This window comes from Cyprinus carpio, chromosome B4 (assembly GCF_018340385.1).
Source record: "Cyprinus carpio isolate SPL01 chromosome B4, ASM1834038v1, whole genome shotgun sequence".
NCBI lineage: Eukaryota > Metazoa > Chordata > Actinopteri > Cypriniformes > Cyprinidae > Cyprinus > Cyprinus carpio.
In genome coordinates, this window is record NC_056600.1 from 17,980,261 (window position 1) to 18,002,274 (window position 22,014).

The window sequence follows — 22,014 nt, forward strand, 5'->3', positions numbered from 1 at the left end:
ATTTACGCTTTAAATTTCATAGTTTAAGTTTGACATTTCAGGTCTGAGTCAAGGGTAAAGCCTATACATGGAAGAAATCTGAAAGGTAGTTAAAAAAACAATAATGATAATGATAATTATGATAATGATAATAATAATAGAAAAAGAAGATGAATGTTGAAACATTTTTAATGTGAACATCTTTAAAAACTAAAACCATATCAAACTCTGGGACATAAAAGTGAAAAAGGTTCAGGAAAAACTTTAATATAAAAGTTCAATAACAGAACAAACGTGTGATAGTATGAAAATAAAAATAAAGGCATAATACTTTAATAGTGGAAACACTTAATGTCTGTTCACACCAAGTCAAGTTTTAGGTTCAAATCATGTTTAGCAATTGACAACAGAACAAATTGCAAAACATTAAACACGTTATCCTGTGATGATGTGCTGTTTGTTTGTTGCTTTTTGACTTGATGTGTATAGTTTTGATACACCAAACATTTTATATTTTCTTGTTATTCAGTTAGATCAGACTTGCTATGAACAGGCATTTAGATATGTAAACGAAAATTAACATATTGTGCAATATATATCAATGTGATTTTTACATTCGTTAACATATCAAGTCAGAGACACAAACAAGCCTTTATACATCATGCATATGTACTTTTCTGCATGACACCTGACACTAACCTTTCCGACATATGCCTCTTCCCTTTTGTGAGAGGAAATGCAAATCTAGTCTCAGGTCATTGGCAAAGGGCACACGTCCACATTACTAACACATTGCTGCTTTATTTTACCTCATGCTGACCCAGCCAGGTGCTTCTCCGACTGTGGGCCTGCATTCACTCTCAGTACAACAGTATGAAAGCTGATCTCAGATCAGGTTTCTCCATGTCCATTTTGATATGGGTTTGAACATATGACAATGCTGATCTAGTGACAGCTCTCTTAAATAAGAGTCCCTGAGGCCTCTGCAGTTGACTATGAGGTTGGTGTGTCTTCAGAGAAGTCAAAATCTTATCCATCCAGACCACTGAGATGCATTAGTATGCTAAGTGACTGACAGCCTAGTGTTTATATAGGCTTTGTTCAAGAAAAACTGACCCTTGAGGGACCAAACAAGGAGCAGGGGTCCCTGTCAGGTCAAGGGTCAAAATGTGATGACCCGTTAGCTGGCTTTGTCCTCTTTGATTAAAGCACTCAGTGTTTCTGAAAAGTGCCCTTCATTGCAGTAAAAACGAGGCCATCGTTGAGGGGAAACAACCTGGAATGTTTGACGATTATTATATTTCTTATTATATAAGCATGATCTGCTTAATATGACATCAGTTATCTAATAATAATACAATAATTATCTAAACTAAGTTCTTTACAATTTAGGAAATGAAGTTTACATTTGCATCAGCTGTGTTGAAAAAATAAGAATAAATAAATAAAAATAAAACAAATATTACTTATTTGTAAATAATAATTTACATTACCTTAAAATAAACAACTTTCTAGATTATTGTAGGTACATTTTAAACAATTTCGTTGACTAATACTTTCACAAATGTTATCATAAATATATAACAGTGTTGACAAGGTGCATGTGTATTTTTCAGGTTAACTTGAATAAATTTGAAACAGAGTTTCAATTTTAAACAGTGTCCATGCTGCCCTTTCGTTTCATAATTTAAAGTTTTAATTTTAGTCTTGAATTTGAAATGTGTTGTAATAAGTGAGAACATGGATATTTGAGTCTTAAAATCGAATCTGGTAAAGTTATTGTAATGCAAAATTGTAAACACTAAAGTTATGATAACTAATTGCAACAATTATTATTATTATTATTATTATTATTATTATTATAATTATTTACATAAATTGATTCATGCTCTAAAGAAAAAGGTTTTAAATATTGATACCATTGAGTAAAATATTGAGTAAAATTTAAATGCCGTATAAACAAACAAACTATAAATAAATAATACATTTGGGCTAATAAAAATAATAATATTAATTAAAAAAACAAACAAATTATTTATCATATCTGACTACTTTCAAAGCTGAAATTTTGCGGTTTTAAAAACTAACGGAGGGTAAAACTATGAAATATGTTTGAAATTAAAAATAATTTAAGAAACGAGCATTTGAATAATTGTAAATTTGCTGAAAGAATGAGAAGAAGAGTAGAGTAGGGTCATTCGCCCTCAGATGTCAAAGAGCGATGTATATCATCTCACACGTGCATATTTCCATCTTTCTTTTAATTAAAACTCAGAAGAGATGAGTGTTTTAGGGTATAGCTATTATAAAAATCATTCCGACATTAGCCGGTCTGTGTTTGTGACATGGTTTTATTTTGCTTTTTGAACTTCGCAGTAATAAATTACACACTAGTGTAGAACGGCTGAGCAGCTCCTATCTTTTTAATTTCCTAAATGCAATTCATTGCTCCGAACATGGGCTCAAAACATTAATTAATTTGTATTTGATAATTTGCACATTTTCCTAGCATGACATGAGTGAATTTCGCCTCTCTCTTTAAACTTTGCTCTGCCTATACAAGTTTAATTAAGCAGAATCTTTCTGCATTATCGACAGCATGAATTGGAAGCTTTTTTAAACATATGAGGTGTGGATAACGTTATATATATATTTTTAATTTGGAAAAGAGAAAGCATTTGAAAACGAAGCAGAGGGATTGCTGGAGGTGGTGTACATTTCATTGTAATTTACAGAGAATTGCAGAGACTGAAAAATAAATATGACTTAGAAAATCAGTCACACGCACACACAATTGTAATTAACCCGGCGTGCGTTTAGCGGAGAACTTGTTGGGCCTATAGCTACAAAAATTATTAGTCATAAAATTGCTTGTTTTCCCATCAAGTGTGTTGATGTGAGATGTTAAGGCGGAAACTTGAGGGGCAGATTGAGTGATGTGTGTAAACGTTAGCATATCAATCTTAGCATAATCAGCCTTCTTCCATCAGATTAGCATGAATGTTTTTAGCTACATAGGATGCTGATAAACGTTTCTCTCATGCACAAACACACACATTCCTGTGATCTGCATGCACTCTGGCTTTTTTCAGAACCTAATCCAAGTTTGATCGCAACATTTACGCAACACGACAGATGAGCACAACGATAAAAATGCTAAATTAATGAAACATAGATCGCAAGATCTCCCTCTCCATTTCTTCCTCAGATTACTTGGAGAAGAGACACAAGAGCCGTATAACCCTAGTTCTGTGCACTTTTCTACCCTCATCTATCCCCGCATTCTCTGCCACTCTAGTTCACTAGCGAATACGTTTTTGAAAAGCAGACCTTTATTCTGTATCACTATTTTGAAGTACATCAGGTTAGTTTTGAATTCTGAAATTAACCTTGCTTCATATGTTTTAGATATTTTGTTTAAAGCAAATCAAGGCTCAGTTTTAAAATGTAAGCAGACAGGTATTGTTAAGTATTGCTATACAAGTATTGTTGCTAAGGTGACTGTTATTCAGAGTATAAATAAATCAAATAATAATGATGATAATAATAATAATAATAATAATAATAATATATAAATGTTATAAAATCTATAATAAATTATCAAATATATTTAGATTTTATTATTATTATTATTATTATTTTTGTCATTTTTTTTTTTTTGTTATTGTTATTACCATTAACAAACAATTAACTATGATTTTTGCCTCAATAAACTCCTAATTCGCTGTTTATTAATAGTAAGGTAGTTGTTAAGTTTAGGCATTGGGTAGGATTTGGGGTGTAGAATATGATCATGCAGAATATGTGCTTTATGTACTAATAAACAGCCAATATGTTAATAATAGGCATGCTAATAAGCAACTAGCTAATATATATACTAGACAACTGACCTGCGTGGTGGCGTCAAGCACAGAGCTAGTGAGCGGGAACACCCCTTGACACAATGCCCTCTACCCACTATCTCAATTATTCACAAAACCACCTGATAAAGAGAAAAAAGATTCCAAATGAATTGACCTGAATGACGGGGTTTCCTCATTCAGTCAAAGCGCCACAATGGCTCCACCTCACCCCTCCAAGTCTTTCCACCCAACACCTTGATAAAACCTCCATTCTTTCATTTTCTGTCTCCCGTTCCCCTCTTTCATTTGCTCTTCGATCCCGGGCCACCGGGGAACACATGGGCCTTTGTTCGCTGAATTGGTTTTCTGATGTTTCTCTTTCTTGCTTCTCTCTCTTCTCGGCTCGTCTTTTCTTCGGGGAGAGCCTGATTAATATCGTCCGTAACGCGAAGCGGTGACGCGCACGGCCCCTCTCAGCCATTACCGTGCAGAGTCACTGAGCTTAATACCCGAAATATTACAGTCACAGTGTAATGGGATTCCAGCACAGAATATGAAAAGCATGAATTTATGCATTTTGAAATGAAGGCAGAATAACTCAAGCGGCTCATTAATGAGACTCACTGTGTACAGAACTCATACAGGATGTACGATGTGAAGCTCTGATGTACCGTTTATGATTCATGTTCAAAATTAGCTTAAAACATGAGAGCAAACAGTATGTTACTGTTCAAGCTTAGAAAAGTATGAGTGCTAGATTAATTATTGGAAGGCCTACAAAATGTAAGCAAAGTCCAATTAATTTTCAACCCTTCAGAAAAGAACAAGAAAGGAATACTGCCATGCTGCTAACAGCTAACAACGGTAACACTATTCGCTATTTGCTAATTAACACACATATTACTAATATATTGGCACTTTATTAATATTTATGAAGCACATATTAATTCATGACAATATTTTAGATCCCTTAAAGCTACCCAATACCTAAACTTAACTACTACAACAACTGCCTTTTACACACACAACTCAAATTTTAAAGAGCTTGAGCATTTAAAGTGGCAGATGACTTTAAATTGCAGCACATGCTTATAGTAAACAAAACATTCATATGTGAATGCTAATAGTTGTTATATTTATAATTCTTGATGTGAAAAGTCCCTTATACACCACTAACATCTGCTGTAGATTCGTCTTAAAAGTGTTTAATTTCTGCAGCATTAGCAGCAGATCCTTATATTATGCTAATTTACATTATAATCATATTAAATGCAGTCAGAGCTGGGTAGATTTCTTACAAATTGTAGTTCTTTACTGATTCCAAATTACATGACAAAAATTGTAGTTAGTAACCTAATCCATTACGTTTCACATTTTAGGTTATATAATCAGACTACTTTTTGATTACTTTTGATCTAACTCGTTTATCACTTAATCTTGTACCATACTGATATAAAAAATACAAAGAGTAAGAAAATATATCCCATTCATTGTTAAACAATATGAAGGGCATTAAACATTGCATTACACCAAGGTTTCCCAGACTGGGGTTCATAAAGGAACTGCAAGGGGCTTGTGAGTTAATTGAAAAGCTTATAATTAATTAAATTCTAGAAATTAAAATAACACACTTAATAATAATAATAATAATAATAAATAAATAAATGTGTCATGTGACCATTAACTAATGTCAGAGAATCATGAATATCCAAATGTGTTAATTATTAAAATATTTATTTTAAAATCTCAGGACTACATTAGGTAAATATATTAGATTGAATAACCTACTGAATGATCATTCAAATAAACATTAATGTGTTCAACGGTTGTTGATGAAATGTTGAAATACTTCTTAAACCTGAAATAATTTATGTAAATCCAGTGGTCAAATGGTGTGTAGTCACCTGACTAGTGATTAGTCTTTGTGTGAATGCCCACAAAACTGAAAGTAAACTGAAAGACTGAATGTATATAAATGGTTGCCATTTCAGAAAGGAACATTTAAAAGATGATAAAGAGGAATTAAGTAGAATAAATAAATTATGAATAATGTATTGCTATTGTGTGAATAATATGCAATCATAAAAAAGTAACTGTAGTCTTAAAATGTAATGTAATCTAATTACAGGCATTTAATTTTTGCAATCTGATTACATACTCCAGATTGCATATTATCAGTTGCTTTGCATACAGCATACATTATATTGCTAATTTTTCATTTTATTATTGTATATGTTTTACCAGCGTCCAATTCTTCTCCGAAAATGACTATTTTTCTGTGTGTGCTGCTATCACAGCGCTAATGTAGGGCTTTGGTGATTGGCACAAACAGTTTGTGTACATCCAGGGGCTCCTGCATTATCCAAGTTTTAAGTTGAATGTTAACAAATAGTTTTCTGCAGATATTAAAAACTGCTAAAAACTTCCTAAACCATTCGCCTACTTCAACGCTGATAATCTGTGTAAAAAGGCCCCTTTTTGTCAGCTAGCTGTGTTAGCTAGCTAGATTAGCCTGAAGAACTGTGCTGTCTGCAGTTCACACACACACACACACACACACACACGAACACACATTCCTTGACTTTCACTTTTTGTGCTCCCCGTGCCAAAAGGTTTTGATAAATGAGATGGTTTAATTAATACTTTTCCAGTGCTTAGTGCAGGGAGCTTATAATTAGTCCTGGTTTTAAGAGCATAATCTCCTGACATCATTGAGATCTTATCACACTCGCACACAAACACACACGTTCAAGAGTCTGACACACACTGCTAGCCTGGATGATTGCGTTTGTGTGTGTGTACATTTGTATTCAATCCCTGTCAGTCAAAACAGATTTAAAAGTTAGTCTCCATTGTAAACAGTTGTTTTAAACAGTAAATCACTATGATAGGGAAGTAAAAAGAGAGATAGAATTAGTCACAGTAACACAAATTTAAACATGTCAATGTTTATGCAGGATATAATTTGCACATAGCATGCTGAAAATACATTAAATATCATGATATACTACTTCTAGTGATCAAGTGATATTAGTAGTAGTGATAGTCACACTTTATTTTAAGGTCCAATTCGCGCTATATTAAACTATTAACTATTACTTTTGCCTCAAACTCCTAATTTGCTGCTTATTAATAGTTAGTAAGGTAGTTGTTAAATTTAGGTATTGGATAGGATTAGGGATTTAGAATATGTGCTTTAGAAGTACTAATACACAGGCGATAGGTGAATAATAGGCATGCTAATAAGCAACTAGTTAATAGTGAGAATTGGTCCCTGTACTAAAGTATTACCAAAGTGATATGACATATTAAGACATTTTACAGTATATCAAATTCCAGATATCATTCTAGCTATTTTTATTTTCAAGTTAACTGGGTGAATAGCTGGACACTGTAATGAAGTCATGTGACAAGAATGAACTATAATATATACTATAATATGCATATTATTTCATATACTCCTTTAAAAAATGGTATGCAGTAGGGAATATATGGTGCAGAATACCATGCTAGTAAATAAGTGGTTAATAAAATTTCATGTACCAATCTAAGACAGGGCTATACTAAAATAATCATTATGAATAAATGTAAGTCATATATTTGTGTACTTATATTTTAATTTTACTTCAAAACAATTTGATTTGAGGGATATAGTATAATATAATATGATATAATATAATATAATATAATATAATATAATATAATATAATATAATATAATATAATATAATAATAGCTACATGTAAACCATTTACTAGATTTTTTTTTCAGCTTCAGTTGAAGTCAAGAGAATATAATAACATTTAGATACATTTTATTTTCTTAACTTTAGATTTAGTTGACATTTAATATTATTTTTTCATTATTATTAATATTAACTTAACGTTGTAAATTTGCATATTTTTTGTATTGCAAAGCTATTAAAATAATAATTATATATGTAGGAAATCATACGCCTGTGCACTAATTTTTATTAATAATAATATCATATCATATCACATCATATGACATTGTTAACATCACAACATGTAAAACATTTATTTATTGTTTGTTTGTAAAACTTTACCTTCATTTACATAGCACTTTATACAATACTTATTGTATAAAAGCAACTTCACGTTGTTAAAAATAATGCAAACTAAATTCAATTTTGCTGTAAAGCAGCTCTTAAAAGATTTTTCAGTTAAAGTCAATTCATCATTGGTTTAGTGATGTCATCGTCCAGTTTAGTTCAGTTCTCTTCCAATAAAGTCTATGCAATCGAAAATATTGCCAAATATTAAGTGAATATGAAATTAAACATCAATATTAATTCAATTCAATGTGTAATTGTTTAACACATTTTCCTTTTTATTCACATAATTAGTTTGGGCTCAAACAATAATTCGTTGCTACCTTGCAATACTACCTCAGAAACCCTACTGAAGACCACCTGACCTTAAAACACACATACACACAAACCAAATGAAGCTGCATGTATCATCTGCAGAACCTTCTCGCTACTTCCCACCTTAAGTAAACCTGCACAAAAAAGAAAGAAGAAGAAAAAAAAAAAACTCTGCAACTCTGTATTAATTACAAACTGGTTAACAGTCGCTTTGTGAAATGCTGTATCATTTAATTGAAAAACTAATGATCCCAATTTCACCAACTTCTAATTAGAAACAGCACAAATGTCATCATTGTCTCACTGATGCGTGCAAACACACACACACACACACTCGTATAAAATCCAAAGGTTGCATCTCGCGGAAGCATTTGTGGATATTTTCTGGGTATCAGTGGCATGTCTTCACAGTCAGAGTCAAACACTGCGCTTCACAATGAGAAATCAGATAATACCGTCATATCTCGATACACTGTCTCCATGTTTACACAGTCAGAACAATGTGAGATTTTATTCCCTCAACACACATACAATCACGCTGTGAGAACATTACACATTGTGAAGTTGAGATTGTAGTATAAAACCTTCAGTATATAACCTTTTTTTCTTTTAATTAACAGACATCACAGCAGCTGGGCTATTAGGTTGTTTTGGCTGCTATTACTTTAAGAGCTGCCGCACATGAGGCGGATCTAACATGCATCGTATTTTCTCAGAAGTCTTTACCTTTTATATATTATTGCACTTTAATATGAAATGATACACAGCAGGCCGGTTTTGTGTGTGCAACTGAAGAGCAAGCACTATGAGCACAGTATAACAGCTGACAGGACAGGAAAAATCGTTTTTACTGACATCTCATCTGACCGCATTTCACTGATGTTCTACTGAAGCTCTTCGTCACCAGTAATGTATCCGCGCTCATTTGACTAGCGCCTACCACTGAGGCGAACCTGGAGAGCGCATCTGTAAAGTGTCCCATTTTATGTGGTCATAAAGACATTCAGCGTATAAATAATCGTAATTTTTGTCAAGAAAAAGAGACAGAAGCAGCAGTTATGAGTGGGGTGGGGTGAATCCTAGTTCAGCCCCTGCATTAATTACATTAAATATTTTTAACACCGTTAAAAAAAATAAAAAAATAAAATACAAATAATAATAATCACCTGCGTTAATGCGCTAATTTTGACAGCAATAATATATCATTCATACACCCATGTTTGGTAAATGTTAGGGATTTGTTCTACACAAACTTTAAATAGATATACCAATAATAGTGATACTTGACTAGTTAAGCAAACATGAAAAACACAGCTAAAGCATGACTCTATAGATATCTATACAGTAGATGAAAACAACCAAAAAAGTTCAAGTCAACACAGGCATCCCCTTTACAGGTGCTCAAAACGTATTTCTGCAGGCTACTTGGCATTCTGACTAGAAAGGCAGCCAACGTTTTCAATTAAAGATGTGTCTTTTAGCAGGTAATAACTCAGATTTATAGTTTAGGTAATGGAATTAATGTATTTGAATTGGAAGATATATATAAGGGCACAGAGTTTGTTTTTTTTCCGTCTCATTCAGCTCACGTATAAGACACGCAATTAATTTCCAAGAGCATTTTTTTCTCAGAGACCTTATTGATGACAATGCATATGATTTATTTGATTTGTCTAGACACTCCCCATGCTTTCCCAAGGCAGAAATATGCGTGTGTGTTTGTGTGTTTGGCATCTTCTGCCCCGATGTGTGTGATCTGTATTAACTGAGTGTCAGGGTGAAAGGTGAGCTCTGCCGTGAAGCAATAAAAGCAGAATTAAATCATAAATATAGTGTTACAACAACAAACTGTCAGCTTTAATAAATGATAGCGATGATAACTATGGAAACCAAACAGTTCGCATTGTAATACATTGTAAAACAGATAAATATTTTTCTGGCTACTTACTGTCATTGACTATTAATTTCCCACAAGGGGCTAGACAGCAGACCTCAATGATGGATTCTCCAACCATGTTCACGTTACTGAACCATGTGTCCATAGTGTTTATTTTCACAGAGGCCAGACTCATCTATTCAGAATAGTCTCTTTAAGATTTGAAAGTGAATACAAGTGGCCATTCTCATACATGTATATCATTTGTTATTTATTTAAACATCAAACTATAAAATAGACCTTCAATTATTTTTGGTATTTCAATGGTTGACATCTTTGATAAATATGTGTTGGTACCACTAAATAACCAATAGCAAATATATATTATGCCTAACATCATTTACAGTCAAAATTCTTTGTACTGTATTTTTTTCCAGAACAATTTAAAATACTAATAAAGGCTCTAACATTAAAACATTACAGGGTCAACAGGAACATTTTGGTAGAATTCTACTATTATTATAATTGACTAATATTAAAAATTTTCCTAAAATATAAAATGATGAATAGGAATGTGTAGGTTAAGTTATATTCAGAAAAAATTAAAAATTAAAATAATTAATTGAAACGTCACCTGGTTTGGCATGCTCATGCTAAATCAAGGAACTCTTGTAATATTTCTATACTTTTACAACAGTTCAATGTCACACACACCAGGACAAAAAAGCCTTAAGGGTTTCTCTCTAAACAAGTGTGTTTGGGATGGTTTCTTGAAGACAGATTGTGTTGAGATGTCCATTTAATGAAAGTCAGAAAAAGCTGAAAGAGCCACTTTTCTCTTTTCAAAGTATGAGTATGAGATTTGGAAACTAAGAGAGTGAGGTGTCAGTCTGATTTATTGGCCGTCATTTTCACTGACCTCATAAAATATTGAGTGTGTTGATGTTACACAATGCAATCGTTCATAAATCTTAAGTGAATAAATGCACAGGTGAGTGTCATCTGAATTACTCATGCACTAACAATTGAAGAATAAAACAGATGCATGACAGTCTTGATCGATTCTCTTTCCTTGTAAAGCACAATTGGATGAGGTGGGTGGTTTGGCAAACTGAGAGAGCTCATAGCTTATTCTTAAACTGACAATCATTGTATATTTAAGGGGTAATAACATGATTTTTCTTCTAAAATGGCTTAAAATGTCCTCCGCCAGTTTAAATACAATATTTATTCAAATAAATGCTCAAAAATAACTTATTTTGAAATCCTAATAACATTACATCGCATATGACCACCACTTTTACGAATCAAAGATGCCTAATCAGTTTGCAGGAACTTGGTCATGCCAGTCACAATGAAGTACTGTAAAAAGGAGGAAGTAGGATTGAGGACCACTGGTATAGAAGTCTTAACTTTGATGTTCAGTTCATTTTATTACAGTAGGTCAAAAAAACGCATTTAACATACCTGGTACAATTGATGCCTGGCAATATTTTTCTTCCATACTGTATATTTGATTATTTAAAGGATTGATTATATAAAGTAACCCTCTTTTATTTGAGTTTATTAAACTTTTTTATTTTATTTAATCTCTTATCTTATTGTTATATTTATTTAACTTTTACCTTGTGAGACTGTCAGACAGTCAGAAAGACTGTCTGTTATTCCTCATTCCTTGATTGTTTGTTCAAATTATGTTATTTTGTTTATATATAAAAGACAATAAAAAGTTGCAAAACACATTTTACACCTCCTTATGAAACAAATTTCACACTTGATAACACAAACATATCAACTATACAGTATCTATCGGTACACTTTGACTGTATTTTTGCTAAATGAATGTTAGAATGAATACTAGTCTACCAAATGGGTTTGCAATGCATGTACTTCTGAATAAAAATAGCTGGGAAAACTAAAACTTTATTATGGATAAATTAAATTAAAAAGTACTTCTGGAGCAAGAAGCATTGAAACTTTTACGTCATAAACAAATCTTTGCAAAATAAGTAAGTATATACGTAGGATATGCCCAAGGTTTGTTGTCCTTAAAAAACATTTTCTTTTTTTCTCTCCCTAGCTCATCTCCTCCCTAGCGAACTCCCTAATCAGGAAAAGAAGATGATCAGGATGACCAGGAAGACAGAAGCAGCTAGAAATACAGGTAGGGGTGGAGAGACAGGGTGTGTGTGGTGTAACCCTAGCCCCGGGGCAGTGTAAGTGAGCAGAGGGGGACAGTAGGACTGGCCTGACTCCAGTCGCCTGGCCTGGCCCCTAATGGGGTCCCTTTCTCTGCCTGCGCGCCACTGTGCTCCCCTAATTGAAGGTAATTGTTGGGAAGAGGCTTCGGCTGCCCAAAGCCACACAGAATTCCCACTGTTCCTTTCTCCCAGACGGGCAGACCTGGAGCGGGAGGGGGCAGCCGATGGGGTAGATCACATTTCCGACTGGCCCAGGTCCCTGCTCGATGTCTTACGGCATGCATGGGCTACACACACACACACATAAGTGTATAATTGTGTCCAACCTAAATGGGCATCCTGTTCTGGAGTGACAGCTCAGAGGGTGGGTGAAGCTTGATGACTGATGGACAGATCGGGAGAATAGAACACGAAAGAGAGAGAGCAATTGTGTTCATGCTGATTCATCGGTAGAAACCTGTAGTCACCATCCGCAGTTAAATGCTCACACACACACGCAGGTGATGAAATAATGCTGAAATGAGGATTGGACGCGCTGAATGAGGAACTGTAACCGTGTGTCAGTACGGGACGCATCGCTGCTGCAGAACTGGGCTCAGTGCCCAACTAGACATTACACTATCTACTGTGAGAAAGAAAGAGAGAAACAAAGAAAGAGAGAGAGGGAAACATGCCAGTGGAAACGTGGGTCCATCATGCTGAAGCAGGTCTGAAAATGAGACACACTGTAAGTAATGAAACCACTGGAATTTTCACAAACACACATTGTGCAACTATTTCAGAAAACATGCCTAAACTTCAGCTAATGCTGAACAAATGAACCTCATACTGAGAGTTAATGTACATTTTCTTGTATTTAGCACGTTCCTCACCCAGTTTTATCAGTGGCCTTTGATAATGCTAATAGGGCTGTTATTATTATTTAGGTTAGGGATTTGAAACTATAAAGTACAGTACATGAATGATACACATAAAGGGATAGTTCCCCCCAAAATGAAAATTCTGTCATTAATTACTCACCCTCGTGTCATTCCAAATCCATAAGACCTTTGATCATCTTCAGAGCACAAATTAAGATATTTTTGATGAAATCCGAGAGCGTTCTGATCCTGCATAAACAGCAATGGTACTACAATGATCAAGGCCCAGAAAGGTAGTGATGACATCATTAAAATAGTCCATGTGTCATCAGTGGTTCAACTGTAATTTTATGAAGCTACAAGAATACTTTCTGTGATGCATGCATCGTGGTACTCTCATGAATGGCAGCAGAGAATGACACGGAAGAGAAGAATTGTTGAATAAAGTCATTATTTTAGTTTTCTTTGCACAGAAAAGTATTCTCGTAGCTTTATAAAATTATGGTTGAACCACTGATGTCACTTGGACTATTATAATGTTGACGTTACTATTTTACTGGGCCTTAACTGTGGTAGTTCCATACAGTAGCTCTTAGAAAGCTCTCAGATATCAAAAATATCTTAATTTGTGTTCCAAAGATGAACGAAGGTCTTTCAGGTTTGGAAGGACATGAGGGTGAGTAATTAATGACAGAATTTTCATTTTTGGGTGAGCTTTCCCTTTAAGTAGGTACTTGAATCATATCAAGAGACCAGAAAATCAAGACTCTGGAGATTTTAACTAATAAGCAACCACTCAGAGCATCGCAACAACATAGAAATAAATTAAAAAGCCAGGCTGCTTAGCATCTCGGTGGCAATTTCTGTACTCAGAATATGTAAAATCTAGCTAATTGTTCTGTTTATTTTGGTCACTTTTATTTATAATGGCAACCTAATATAATGGAAATGATGGAGAAAAAGGGTTAAAACAGGTTTGGGAAATAAATGTCGCCAGCCAGATTCAAACTCACATTTGTAGCATGACCACCACAGCTCAATATAAGCATTTTTTAAATACTGTTTATACTTTAAATACCTATCCGAGTGTTATTACTGAAACAGATTCTGTAACATACCTACATACATAAGGTTGCCAGATCTTGTCAGCCAATCAGAAGCAAAAACAGAAAGTGGACTTTGTCCAGTGGCATGACTTTGGGATAGAAATGCATTGGATTGTGTTGAACAGTGGAAATCATGTGTGTTCTGAAAACTGTATTCATTTTATCTATCTGTCTAACTTCATCCAGACTCAGAATGAACATCAGTTTATGGGCATAAAGTGGATGCCTTTGAAGTGTATTAACAGGCAAACATTCTTAACATCCTTCTAGATAACTTCCCCAACACAATATTATTGATGTCGGCCTGAACATTACACCAAAGTTCTGTGAAATCGGCAAAACGTCATATTTCCCTCCACGCTGGATTTCCACAGTGTGAGATTCTGTCGAGTGTGCGGAGCACTGGGCTGAAATGAGAATTACCTTCCCGCTCTGCGCACTCAGAGACACCGCGCTTGGCTGAGTTTAGCCATACGGATGCAGCCAAGCGGGAAATCCAGATTCCAGCACTATCAGGGAAATGGCACATATGACTGCGGTGCCTAAGTCGGCCCTAATCAGGTCAGCCTAATGGTAACTCACCATCGCCATCATTCCAGCCAGACTGATTGAGCCTCTAAGCCTAAATAGCAATGCACTTTTCCGCCTAAAGCGATTCCTATATTACTTTTCGCCCTAAACCTAGGAAGAGAGAGCAAGAGAGAGAGGGAGAGGTTGAGATGGAAAAGCGAGTGTCCCATGCGTCCTTTTCTCGGCGGAGTCAGCAAACATTCTGATTCACTGACTCGCTCAGCCATGGTTGCAAAATCAACTGCACTATCTCCTCTGTGTGATTGTTCCACAGCCGAATTCAAAGCAACTTAGGATATTCATTTCCACACCGCAGGAAGAGATGATTGCATTCATTGTGTTAGCTAGAACCGAAAGATCTAATGAAGACAGCGAACTGACGACTTTTTGTTGCACAAAGAACTTTGGGCCTCTTATTGTCTGACCTCTCTTGCCCATACGCGCCGTTGGCATCTCAGATGGCCGCTTGGAACTTGAGCGGCGCAGACATCGGGATGTGGCCGATAATTAGTCAGATGAAATGAATTTGGAGTCTTTCTTTTCCGTGAGAGATTTCCACCATAATTACTGCGGTTTAATTAAAAGTTCCCGTCAATCTGCCAGATTGCAGACTGGGCTGAATAATGGACGGAGCCGACGAAATGAAACCTTAATCCAGCGTCAACGTTAATATCTGATGCCTGCAAAGACAAACCTCTTTTTTAGGGTTTTAGAATCTCTAATAGAGCACTATTATATCTTTTAAAAACTCATTATGGGATCTACAGGAATACTGCAAGCGGGATCCTTAGAGGTTGCTGCAGTATTCTGTACCACAATGAATCTGGAGAGGAGAGGTCCCCATCTGGGAGGTGGCATGCAATTAGAGTACACTGGATTAGTTTCTTTTTAAAGTTATTGAAACACAATGAGAGCACAGAACGCTTCTTTTCCCACTCTTCAACTCGTCAAACTAATCATCTGCATTCTGTGGAAGTGTCTTTTTTTTCCTTCTAAGCTCCATCTATCACATGCACTAAGCATTAATAGACTCTATTTCAAACAGGAGGGTTGAAGACACGTTACAGGTCACAGTTTGAGAGGAATTAGCAAAAAAACACGCCGCAGAAAGCCCTCGACGACGCTCTCATTAATGTAAGTGCTGACCTGGGAATTCACGAACTTCACCCGAGAAACTTCCCCCGACATGCTCGCTAATAATGAACCTGTGTGGAAACATTATTAGTGGAATTAAATGCCATTGCTCATGACAATGAGGTTGTGTGGATAAATGTGGATGAACATAATATTTTTAGCAAATGTGAAGGAAGCTTGATTTATCTCAGTAAAAAAATGATCATATAGAGAACAGGGTTTTCAAACAAGCCTTGCTCCCTGAAATCCTCAGAGGAAAAAGTATGCAAAACAGTTCACATTTACAGAATTTAACATTAATCCTGTCACACTCTTGTTGTTTGTAAAAACTGGACAGAAATTATTGTAATATACATATATACTTACCACTTACGACTTAATAAACACAAAATAATGTTACCTTTTTTTTGTACAATGACAAAAGTAAATCCTATTAAGCAAGCAAATAGAGAATCTTTATAATATCCTTAAAACTTCCAATTTAAAGATCGAATGCATTAACTGGATAAACAAATAGTGAAATGGAGCATAATGTGGATGGATTGGACTGACAAACAAACCATTTCTGTAATATAAGATTCTGAAAAACTGGTCAACATCAGAAAATTGCTTTGTGATTTATGATATATAGCATGTCACATTGTATGACCCAAGCTACAGATGGACAAATAAACACCTTCCTTTAGTTTGTGTTTTTTGTTAGCAAGTTAACCATTTAGCCTACTAGCTTAGCATAGTGCTAACTGGTTATCCTGTTCTCCTAGTATACACAAGATACAACAACAGATAATAAGCAATATTTAACGTTAATATCAATTAGCTATTAATCATTAATTAACAAGAACATTAATTAGGGCCATAAAGCGACTGAATCTTAGCCATTATAGCATAAAACATCTGAAAATCCCTCATCTAAAGTATCCAAGCAATACCAGCAAAAGTATGTTAAAAAACCACAACATTTGAACAGGACTTACCTCATTACTTTTTTGGAGAAAAAAAAATAAATAAATAAAAAACAGTCGCATATTCTCTCAAAATTTTGAAAAGAAGAGGTGATTATGTGTGCATGTCGCTATTTAAAAAAAGGTTTGAAAAAGTGATAGACTTGTACACTTACCCATCTTTTTTTTCCTTTACCTGTCTTATTCAACTCTCTCTATCTTTCTTTCCCTGATTTCGGAGCATCATTCTTTCATGAGCACCACTGAACCCACGGAGGGATGTTGGATTTGTAAAAATCAAAAGGCCTGTGATCCATCCAGCTCTTCCATAGCTGCAAGTACATGCGACTTATGATTAAATGCGCAGAATATATTAAATTAAACCATTCTGCCCCCCAAAAAGGAGAAATTAATGAGGCAGGTAGGAGAAATGCTATGAAAATGAGCAGAGTTAAGATGCCCACCCCCCCTGCAAAGATATGTTGAGTGGTAATCCAGACCCCTACATATGAAAGCATATTTAAGCCAAACCAAATTCAAATGATTTAAATGTAAAATAATCAGCAGGTAAGAATCTTATAAAGCAAAGAAGCAGAACTAACTACCTTGGCCCTCTTTGACTTCTTTTCATATTTCAGCTTTAATTTTATTTCAGTTAACTTTCCCTTAAACACACACACATTTCTTAGAAAAAAATCCAAGAAACCAACTGACATAAAAACCTACTGGAAAGAAAAGTCACAAATATCTTGTTATTATCTTGAAGGAATTACAAACAATAACAATAAAATGTTTTTATTCTTAGTAGTATATTTGTGATAAAATTGTAAAGTACATTATATGTATTACTGTCCTAATGTATTTCAGTAGTTTTTTTTTTCATTTGTGTATAAATTATTTCTCCCAAGAAATTTTAGGTGTAACATCTGAGACAATGTTGATACTTAAATGAAACCTCCATTAAGCCCTCCTAAACTAAAAGCAATTAAATTTCCTCTGGAAAGTTTCACATGGCACAAATACACACAACTAGACACCTTATACACTCAGCGCTCATTACTTTTGAACTCAAGGGTAGTAGGGAGTCAGTGACTGATATCTGAAGACAGACACAACACACACACACGCACCCCTAGTGTCCCGCGACCCTCCATCATAGCTGGCAGTCCCTCAGTGCAGTGTTAAGGGCCCATCATTCATTTTGTATCCTAACCAAAACAAAACGGTGCCAACTGGTAGCGCTTAGAACTGTTTACAGTGAAACTGTTCCATACACCCAAATGATTAATGTAGGCTGCGCAGACAGGTAAACAGACTGTGTGTGTGTGTGTGTGTGTGTGTGTGTGTGTGTGTGTGTGTGTGAGTGAGTGATTAATTTGCGACATGCAGACAGGTAAACAGAAGAATATTTACATGGCTTATCCCCCCTCCCCTATCGACTTAGTTCTTCTAAGCTGCAGATTTTTTATCCTTTGAGTTAAAACGGTTTATTTTTTTGTGCTATTCTGCTAGGCTCTGACACTTCTTTATTCTCTGTATCCCCCCACCTCCTTTCTCTTTATCTCTCACATGGAAAGGTCACAAAATATAGATGGAAAAAGAGGAAACAGCTGACAGAAACAGACCACACATTTGTTTTTACAAACACTGGCAAAAAATAAATAAATAAAATTATTGCTTACTTGGTGATGAACTTAACTTAAAAATTCACACTTCTAGTGTTACCAAGTACTACTAACCCCTATCACCAGTAGGTTAAAAAAAGAAAAAAAAAGAAAAGTGAATTAATGTTTATTTTAACAATGAACAACTGGAATCTAAGCGGGCCAGATACAGAGCCCTGAGGTATGCCTTAGGGAATAAATATAGTCCCCCCACCCCCCATCGATGCATGCCATTCTGAAACTGTGACTTTATTTTGTTTGAACACCAAAGGACAGGGTTAGCAAAATGTCTTATGGTCACCTTTCACTTTCAATGTACAGAATAAAACAGATTTGATACATGGCTATAAATTACTTAAGTGTTTCAAGGAAGAAAGAATGTCATATAGTTTTCAAAAGACATAGCATTTACTTTAGTTTTTAATGTATATTTTGGGAACCATTTTCTGTATGTGTTTTAACATTTGTTAGTTTTTTCACTCCAAGCAAACTGTATGGTAATGATTGCAGAATTTTTTTTGGTGTTGATTTGAGTATTTTTTTTTTTTTTTTTTGTTTTTTTTTTTTCTAGTTGAAAAAAGATTGTGAAGTAAAGAAGTCACATTTCAGTCTATAGTCACATTTCAGTCATATCTGTTTGAAATAAAGGATAGAGATGTCACCTTTCACCAGTCACATTTCAGTCATATCTGGAATAAAATAGAGAGTTAAAGATTAAATAGTTTATGTTGATTGGGTACGAGGAATACATAAAAGAAAATAAACCTTGAATTAACCTGTTTAACAGAAATTGTTTGAATCTGTGGCAGTCCAAAAAAAGACTGTAAATATTAAGAGTATGTGGGGGTTAAAACATAAATTGTATTGGTAAGTGCACATGCTCTGACAAGTCTGACAGGAACCATTGTCCTCTTACAGGTGACAAAAGTTCGAGTTCGGCTTGCGTCATTTCCTGACTCCATTCCCCCCAACATTTCCTTCTGTTTGATAAAAATAGCCAAATAAATAAATAAATAAAAAATACTCATGTAAAAATGAGTTTAATCATTCTAATACATGTATAAAGTTATTTTTTAAGTTTATTTATATGTATACAGTATATAAAACCTTATTAATTAAAACAAAAATGTACATGTATTCATGAAGATATGTTCAAACATGCACTGCATGTGGTGAAGTAACAGTGAAGAGATCATCTTATTGTAACCCTGTGTGCAGCAGGAATGACAGACATTAGGGTAAAGTACTGAAGATGGGTGACAATGAAAGTTCAAACATGTGCTTCATGTCAGTTTGCCAAACACACCCAAAACCCGTGACAGCCTGTCCTGTTAAAGACATGACACAAAGTATTTTCACACATATACACCCTCATCCTCCTCATGTCAGTCATGTAGAAACTCACATAACTATCGTTCCACAACTGTCACGACACCTCAGTCATTTGATGGTCAACCTGGTGTCAGCAGTGAGAAAGGAGTTATAGCTGCCTAGTTATTTTATAATATACAATTAAAACACAACATTCATGTACAGAATACTACAGTTCAAGTATATAATTTCAAAGCCAGTTAATCTGTGTCTTTATCAGTCAGTGTACTTAATATTCAATTATCTCTGCATTCATCCACTGATCGCTTTGAATAATCCACTTAATATTTTTTACTCAGCCATAAAAAATAATGATAATAATCATCTTTCATGTTGCAATCTATGCTGAATTGTGTGAACAAATTGCTGGTTTAAGCTGGGTTAAATAGTATATCTCCTTCTTGAGTAGGCTAAGTAGTGAGAGAAGGCAAAACAAGAGAGTGATTGGATTTTCACACTTATTAATGCATTTGCATTAAAATAGTCCAAAAACGCTGTATATCATAAAAAAATATATAAACACAGTTTATTTAAAATAAATGAATAAACACAATGACAACTGTCATTTCACGATACGCTCAACCTGAGGTTGAGTTTTTTCAGGCTGATGGTATGATGACACGGCCAGTGCAGCTCAGCCAATCAAAATTCTGCTAGCATCTTCTGATTGACAGATTCAAACTACCTGTATGCTCCATTCAGAGGAAAAGGGAACTGGTTTGTAAACGATACACGTGGGAATGCGTCATTGTTATTGTTCTTGCGAAAAATTTAATTCAACTAAAGATTTAGGCAGGCAGCAACTGCCCACAGTGTGTTCTTTTGCCAAACAACATCAGACGCAGACCCACACATGGTGCACTGAAAAGACATTAGTATTCAATTCAATTACATCTAAATACATTCACATTGATCAACCCAACTAACACCCCGATAATCGCAGACACACAGTAACGTAGGCTCATACTTCAGAAGCTAGTTCTAATCATCTGCCTAGTGACATTTTAATTAGAGAAATGTCGAGTTAGCACTCTGGAATGGGAATTAAAATAACACACACACACACACCAAATGGAAAGACCATTAATACTGATGGTGTGTCCATATAAGTGTGTATGTGCGTTTATCTTCGAGGTGTGTTTAAAGAAGTCTTATCGTTTCTGTGTATTTATGTGTGTGTGATGCACTCATGTCTTTCATTCTTATCTGAGTGTGAGTGCTCTGTGTGGCAAATGTGTGAAGCGTATATGTGCTTTATACTCTGTTTCAGGTGGATTACGGTACGTATCATATGACACGACGTGATAAGGCTTATTGATCAGATCTTCTGATTGGTCGCATCTCGGTTTTTACCAGTTGCCATGCAGTTTTCTGCAGGTCAAGCTAAGAAAGTAAGCAAATTAAGCACAGCTCATCGGCAAACGGTCCAACATGAGGAAAAAATTAAAATCTGGATTTAGTGAAGAGTGAATGTTTTTTAAGACTGATTGATGTGAATAGAGAGGATTGGAATGATGTGAAAAAGAAAAATTATCTAAAACACAATTATGTTAATTTTAGTGAAAAATTGAAATGACTGTAATTAGGCATGTCGTGAAGCGGTGCATTAATTTAGAATTCGGCTAATGTGAGGTCACAGGTGTGTGTAGACTGGTTTATAGGAGTTTTTGAACTAAAAGCTCTACTTTGTGTCAAATGTGTCTTAAAATGCAATCAAGACTTTAGTGGTTGCTCCCAAGTCTAAATTAAAGTCAATAAATGAATAAAGAAAAGCATTTGGCAAAAGAATAAATAAAGGCATTATTATTAATAATATTATTACAAATTATTATTATTGTTGTTGTTATGGTTATTACTATTACTATTATTGTTGTTGTTGTTTGTGTTTATTTCCCTCAATTTAAATGTTGCAGTTAAACGTGCAATTTTAAAATGTATGTTTTATTTTATTATAAAAAAATAAAAAAAACTTAGATTTTGATGTGAATTGAATAAATAGGTCTATATAACTCAATTTGAAAGGTCATTTAATAATTTATTATTGCTTCATTTGACTAAGTTTATAACATTAAATACACTAC